The sequence below is a fragment of the Salvelinus namaycush genome, unplaced genomic scaffold (genome assembly GCF_016432855.1).
Source record: "Salvelinus namaycush isolate Seneca unplaced genomic scaffold, SaNama_1.0 Scaffold446, whole genome shotgun sequence".
NCBI classification, from domain to species: Eukaryota; Metazoa; Chordata; class Actinopteri; order Salmoniformes; family Salmonidae; genus Salvelinus; species Salvelinus namaycush.
The window spans coordinates 150,209-157,500 of record NW_024061138.1 but is presented as its reverse complement, the minus strand read 5'-3'; positions in this window follow the sequence as shown (position 1 = coordinate 157,500).

Here is a 7,292-nt window from a genome sequence, read left to right as displayed (position 1 = left end):
ATGATGAGGAGGAGGAGGAAGATGATGAGGAGGAGGAGGAGGTGGAAGATGATGCGGAGGAGGAGATGGAAGGTGATGAGGAGGAGGAGGTGGAGGAGGTGGAAGATGATGGGGAGGAGGAGGAGGAGGAGGTGGAATGTGATGGGGTGGAGGAGGTGGAAGGTTATGAGGAGGAGGAGGTGGAAGGTGATGATGATGAGGAGGAGGTGGAAGGTGATGGGGTAGAGGTGGAAGGTGTTGGGGAGGAGGAGGTGGAAGGTGATGGGAGGGGGAGGTGGAAGGTGATGAGGAGGAGAAGGTAATGAGGAGGTGGAGGTGGAAGGTGATGAGGAGGAGAAGGTGATGAGGAGGTGGAGGTGGAAGGTTATGAGGAGGAGGAGGAGAAGGTGATGGGAGGGGGAGGAGAAGGTGATGAGAAGGAGGAGGTGGAAGTTGATGAGGAGAGGGAGGTGGAAGGAAACTGGGTGGGGGAGGAGGTGGAAGGTGATGAGGAGGAGGAGGTGGAAAATGATGGGGAGGAGGAGTTGGAAGATGATGGGGAGGAGGTGGAAGGTGATGGGAGGGGGAGGTGGAAAGTGAGGAGGAGGAGGAGGAGGAGGAGGAGGAGGAGGAGGAGGAGGAATGTGATGGGTGTGGAGGAGGTGGACGGTTATGAGGAGGAGGAGGAGGAGGAGGAAGATGATGGGGAGGAGGAGTTGGAAAATGATGGGGAGCAGGAGATGGAAGGTGATGGGAAGGAGGAGGTGGAAAGTGATGAGGTGGAAGATGATGGGGAGGAGAGGATGGAAGGTGATGGGGTGGAAGATGATGGGAAGGAGGAGGTGGAAGATGAGGAGGAGGAGGAGGTGGAAGATGATGGGAGGGGGAGGTGGAAAGTGAGGATGAGATGGAAAGTGAGGATGAGGTGGAAGGTGATGGGAGGGGGAGGTGGAAAGTGAGGATGAAGTGGAAGGTGAGGAGGAGGAGGAGGTGGAATGTGATGAGGAGGAGGAGATGGAAGGTGATGAGGAGGAGGAGGTGGAGGAGGTGGAAGATGATGGGGAGGAGGAAGGTGATGGGAGGGGAGGGTGGAAAGTGAGGAGGAGGTGGAAGGTGAGGAGGAGGAGGAGGTGGAATGTGATGGGGTGGAGGAGGTGGAAGGTTATGAGGAGGAGGAGGTGGAAGGTGATGAGGAGGAGGTGGAAGGTGTTGGGGAGGAGGAGGTGGAAGGTGATGGGAGGGGGAGGTGGAAGGTGATGAGGAGGAGAAGGTAATGAGGAGGTGGAGGTGGAAGGTGATGAGGAGGAGGTGAGGAGGAGGTGGAAGGTGATGAGGAGGAGAAGGTGACGAGGAGGTGGAGGTGGAAGGTATTGAGGAGGAGGAGATGGAAGGTGATGGGGAGGAGGAGGTGGAAGGTGATGGGGTGAATGAGATGGAAGGTGGTGAGGTGGAAGATGATGGGGAGGAGGAGGTGGAAGATGATGGGGAGGAGGAGATGGAAGATGATGGGGAGGAGGAGATGGAAGGTGATGAGGAGGAGGAGTTGGAAGGTGATGTGGTGAAGGAGGTGGAAGGTGATGATGATGAGGAGGAGGTGGAAGGTGATGGGGTGGAGGTGGAAGGTGGTGGGGAGGAGGAGGTGGAAGGTAATGAGGAGGTGGAGGTGGAAGGTGATGAGGAGGAGAAGGTGATGAGGAGGTGGAGGTGGAAGATGATGAGGAGGTGGAAGATGATGGGGAGGAGGAGATGGAAGGTGATGAGGAGGAGGAGGTGGAAGGTGATGAGGAGGAGGAGGTGGAAGGTGATGGGGAGGAGGAGATGGAAGAGATGAGGAGGAGGAGGTGGAAGAGATGTGGAGGAGGAGGTGGAAGGTGATGTGGTGAAGGAGATGGAAGGTGGTGAGGTGGAAGATGATGGGGAGGAGGAGGTGGAAGATGATGGGGAGGAGGAGATGGAAGATGATGAGGAGGAGGAGGTGGAAGGTGATGGGAGGGGGAGGTGGAAAGTGAGGAGGAGGTGGAAGATGAGGAGGAGGAGGAGGTGGAATGTGATGGGGTGGAGGAGGTGGAAGGTTATGAGGAGGAGGAGGTGGAAGGTGATGGGGTGAAGGAGGTGGAAGGTGATGAGGTGGAGGAGGTGGAAGATAATGAGGTGGAGGAGGTGGAAGATGATGGGGAGGAGGAGGTGGAAGATGATGGGGAGGAGGAGGTGGAAGATGATGGGAAGGAGGAGATGAAGGTGATGAGGAAGAGGAAGTGGAAGGTTATGAGGTGGAAGATGATGGGGAGGTGGAGGTGGAAGATGATGGGGAGGTGGAGATGGAAGGTGAGGAGGTGGAAGGTGATGTGGTGAAGGAAGTGGAAGGTGATGAGGTGGAAGGTGATGGGAGGGGGAGGTGGAAAGTGAGGAGGAGGTGGAAGATGAGGAGGAATGTGGTGATGATGAGGAGGAGGAGGTGGAAGGTGATGGGGAGGAGGAGGTGGATGGTGATGGGGAGGTGGATGGTGATTGGTTGGAGGAGGTGGAAGGTGATGGGTTGGAGGAGGTGGAAGGTTATGAGGATGAGGAGATGGAAGGTGAAGAGGAAGAGGAGGTGGAAGGTGAAGAGGAGGTGGAAGGTGATGGGTTGGAGGAGGTGGAAGGTTATGAGGATGAGGAGGTGGAGGAGGAGGTGGAAGGTGATGGGAAGGAGGAGGTGGATGGTGATGGGTTGGAGGAGGTGGAAGGTGAGGGTGGGGCAGGGTATGGTGGGGCGCTCAAGCACACTCCAGGCACTCCCTGTTAACTAAAAAGGTGGAGCACACAGCACATACACACGTAAACGCACACCACACTCACATACACACACTTGCATACACACACATGTCAGTATTCACACTAAAGTGCCCCAGCTGGAGTCAAATGTGCACATTGTTATCGATCTGTTCAGTAGTTGGGTGCATTAGAGCAAGGTGGGGGATGGTTTGGAAGGAGAGGGGAAAGGGGGAGGAGGTGGAAGGTAATGGGGAGGGGGAAGAGGAAGAAGAGGTGGAAGGTATGGGAGGAGGAAGGATATGAGGAGCATACTCAAGCATACTCTGGGCATTCCTATTAACTAAAAAAGTGGAGAGCACACACACACACACACACACACACACACACACACACACACACACACACACACACACACACACACACACACACACACACACACACACACACACATACACACATGTATGCACACTAAAGTGCCCCAGCTGGAGTCTCTGACAGTCTGCTATGAGAATCAATGACATTTGCACATTATTATCGAGTTTTTCAGTAGTTGGGTGCATATGAGCAAGGTGGGGGGGGGGGGGGGGGGGGGGTTCGGAAGGAGAGGGGAAAGGGGGAGGGGTTCGGAAGGAGAGGGGAAAGGGGGAGGGGGAAATAGTCAGTAAATAATGAATCATCTATAAATCAATGATTTTTTTTCATCAAGGTAATAGCTATTCTCTTTATCACATGTTGTGGGATAGAAAGAAGAGAAACTATTATGAAAAACAAATTCTAGGCTCGATGTTTTAGAGCCAATGTTAAAATGATCATGCACTCTGGAACTGTCCACAGACGTGAGGTTCTGAAGGGTCTTAAATACTGCTAGTCATGCAGCTTATAAGAACATGGACCTTCACAGAATGTGAAGGGGAAAAAAACCTATTTGAGAAGATTGGGACATATACAAAAACACAGAACAAACTGTTACAGATAACTGATGAAACCCTGAACTGCAAATGTTTAAATCATGACAATCTGTACAAGACTACTGTTCACTACATTTTCAAACTTAGTGTCTTCAGGGTGGCCAGAGGGTAAAGAAACACTCCTCCTAACAGCCTCCTGCCTTGCCTCCTCTCTCCCAATCTGGTGAATTTCCTGAGAAGTGGGTGTCTGTCCTCAAGTCCCATCTGTCTCTACCCGGGCATGGGCACAGATACCTACAGCTACTGTGCCTACATAAAGGAAGTGGCAAAGCCTGGGACAGCACAAGTCAAACTACCTCACTAAATGATCCACAACCAAAACACACTCCCAAGTCAAACTACCTCACTAAATGATCCACAACCAAAACACACTCCCAAGTCAAACTACCTCACTAAATGATCCACAACCAAAACACACTCCCGAGTCAAACTACCTCACTAAATGATCCACAACCAAAACACACTCCCAAGTCAAACTACCTTACTAAATGATCCACAACCAAAACAAACTCCCAAGTCAAACTACCTCACTAAATGATCCACAACCAAAACACACTCCCAAGTCAAACTACCTTACTAAATGATCCACAACCAAAACACACTCCCAAGTCAAACTACCTTACTAAATGATCCACAACCAAAACAAACTCCCAAGTCAAACTACCTCACTAAATGATCCACAACCAAAACACACTCCCAAGTCAAACTACCTCACTAAATGATCCACAACCAAAACACACTCCCAAGTCAAACTACCTCACTAAATGATCCACAACCAAAACACACTCCCAAGTCAAACTACCTCACTAAATGATCCACAACCAAAACACACTCCCAAGTCAAACTACCTTACTAAATGATCCACAACCAAAACACACTCCCAAGTCAAACTACCTCACTAAATGATCCACAACCAAAACACACTCCCAAGTCAAACTACCTTACTAAATGATCCACAACCAAAACACACTCCCAAGTCAAACTACCTCACTAAATGATCCACAACCAAAACACACCCAGACTCGTGCTTCTTTTATCATCTATCTGACGGTCTCTATTTTAACATCTATCTGACTGTCTCTATTTTTTCAAACAGGCACTTTTCTACTTCTATTTATTTAAGCATCCACCCACCCACACTCTCTCTCTCCATCTCTTTCCATCTTCTCAACTTCCTCCCATCCTCTGTCCTAAACCTCTCACCCTCTGTCTGTCAGTGACCGAATGTGCCATGTGCTGAATTTATTTCCACTTTAATTAACAGACGTATCGGAGCATCCCATGTCATTCAGTCACAGCCCAGCCCCCACTTCAGAGGGTGCAGACAGTGAGACAACAAAAGGCTGTGTCCGTGTCAGAGCAGTCCCAGAGCTACCCCACCTCCTCCTAAACCCCCCCCTTCCTCCCTCTTCCCTTTTCCCCCCCACCACCGCACAGCACAACCCAACGCACCCCACCACCGCACAGCACAACCCAACGCACCCCACCACCGCACAGCACAACCCAACGCACCCCACCACCGCACAACACAACCCAACGCACCCCACCACCGCACAGCACAACCCAACGCACCCCACCACCGCACAGCACAACCCAACGCACCCCACCACCGCACAGCACAACCCAACGCACCCCACCACCGCACAGCACAGCACAACCCAACGCACTCCACAAAATGCTTGTTTATCAACTTTCATTACTCCTTAGAAAAGTGATTACAGCAGCAATACTGTTAATCTCTCTTTCTCTCCCACACTCTCTATTTTTCTCTCTCCATCTCTTTATATCTCCCTCTCTCCATCTCTTTCTCCCTCCCTATCTCTCTCTCTCCATATCTCTCTCTCTCTCCATCTCTTTCTCCCTCCCTATCTCTCTCTCTCCATATCTCTCTCTCTCTCCCTCCCTATCTCTCTATCTCTCCATATCTTTCTCCCTCCCTCTCTCTCTATCTCTCCATCTCTTTCTCCCTCCCTATCTCTCTCTCTCCATATCTCTCTATCTCTCCATCTCTTTCTCCCTCCCTATCTCTCTATCTCTCCATCTCTTTCTCCCTATCTCTCCATCTCTTTCTCCCTCCCTATCTCTCTCTCTCTTGCTTATTATCCCAGACACAACATTTAAAGTAAATTAAATGGTGTGTTTTAGAATGAAGGAGGCAGCTAATCCGATATTAATTACTAACTAAGACCTGATGTCTAGTCCCTCCTGGAAAGGCCCTGAAACTCCAGCCCATTGCCCCTGTGTTAAAGCCCATTCCCCTGAAACTCCAGCCCATTCCCCCTGTGTAAAAGCCCATTCACCCTGAAACTCCAGCCCATTCCCCCTGTGTTAAAGCCCATTCACCCTGAAACTTCAGCCCATTCCCCCTGTGTTAAAGCCCATTCCCCCTGAAACTCCAGCCCATTCCCCCTGTGTTAAAGCCCATTCCCCCTGAAACTCCAGCCCATTCCCCCTGTGTTAAAGCCCATTCCCCCTGAAACTCCAGCCCATTCCCCCTGTGTTAAAGCCCATTCACCCTGAAACTTCAGCCCATTCCCCCTGTGTTAAAGCCCATTCCCCCTGAAACTCCAGCCCATTCCCCCTGTGTTAAAGCCCATTCACCCTGAAACTTCAGCCCATCCCCCCTGTCTTAAAGCCCCATTCCCCCTGTGTTAAAGCCCATTCACCCTGAAACTTCAGCCCATCCCCCTGTGTTAAAGCCCATTCCCCCTGTGTTAAAGCCCATTCCCCCTGTGTTAAAGCCCATTCCCCCTGTGTTAAAGCCAATTCCCCCTGTGTTAAAGCCCATTCCCCCTGTGTTAAAGCCCATTCCCCCTGTGTTAAAGCCCCATTCCCCCTGTGTTAAAGCCCCATTCCCCCTGTGTTAAAGCCCCATTCACCCTGTGTTAAAACCCCATTCACCCTGTGTTAAAGCCCATTCCCCCTGTGTTAAAGCCCATTCCCCCTGTGTTAAAGCCCCATTCCCCCTGTGTTAAAGCCCATTCCCCCTGTGTTAAAGCCCATTCCCCCTGTGTTAAAGCCCATTCCCCCCGTGTTAAAGCCCCATTCCCCCGTGTTAAAGCCCCATTCCCCCCGTGTTAAAGCCCCATTCCCCCCGTGTTAAAGCCCATTCCCCCTGTGTTAAAGCCCCATTCCCCCTGTGTTAAAGCCCCTTTCCCCCTGTGTTAAAGCCCTTTCCCCCTGTGTTAAAGCTCCATTCCCCCTGTGTTAAAGCCAATTCCCCCTGTGTTAAAGCCAATTCCCCCTGTGTTAAAGCCCCATTCCCCCTGTGTTAAAGCCCCATTCCCCCTGTGTTAAAGCCCATTCCTCCTGTGTTAAAGCCCATTCCCCCTGTGTTAAAGCCCCATTCCCCTGTGTTAAAGCCCCATTCCCCCTGTGTTAAAGCCCCATTCCCCCTGTGTTAAAGCCCCATTCCCCCTGTGTTAAAGCTCCATCCCCCCTGTGTTAAAGCTCCATTCCCCCTGTGTTAAAGCCCATTCCCCCTGTGTTAAAGCCCCATTCCCCTGTGTTAAAGCCCATTCCCCCTGTGTTAAAGCCCCAATCCCCCTGTGTTAAAGCCCATTCCCCCTGTGTTAAAGCCCCATTCCCCTG